The sequence below is a fragment of the Geospiza fortis genome, unplaced genomic scaffold, assembly GCF_000277835.1.
Source record: "Geospiza fortis unplaced genomic scaffold, GeoFor_1.0 scaffold208, whole genome shotgun sequence".
Classification (NCBI taxonomy): domain Eukaryota; kingdom Metazoa; phylum Chordata; class Aves; order Passeriformes; family Thraupidae; genus Geospiza; species Geospiza fortis.
The window spans coordinates 603,912-604,202 of NW_005054468.1; the positions used below are offsets into that span (position 1 = coordinate 603,912).

Below are 291 nucleotides of genomic sequence, written 5' to 3' on the forward strand. Positions count from 1 at the left end.
GGGGGTACCCGGCTGGAGCCGGGGCTGGGGGGCTGCTGGTGCCCGCAGGAGGTGGCTTGGAGGAGAGGACAGCGTTCAGCTGGAGAGCAGGAGCCATTACACACGCTTGTGCTCTCCTTTGAGAGAAAGGAGAGCGAGAAGGGAAGAAAGGAAGGGGAAGGAGCCCACTTCTACTCGCTCAGTTCCCCGATGTCCCTACCTTTAAACCAGGCAAAGGAGAAGGCGCTTTCTCCCCTTTGCCCCTTTCTCAACCCACCCGGAGCAGGTTTCTCCCTATCTCTCCCCCTCTTT

At 59.8% G+C, this 291-nt stretch overlaps 1 protein-coding gene across 1 annotated transcript in view; it reads left to right on the forward strand.

Moving 5' to 3' along the window:
• The window catches only part of ZNF462 (zinc finger protein 462), an 88,125-nt gene that overhangs the window by 1,062 nt on the left and 86,772 nt on the right, over nt 1-291 (forward strand).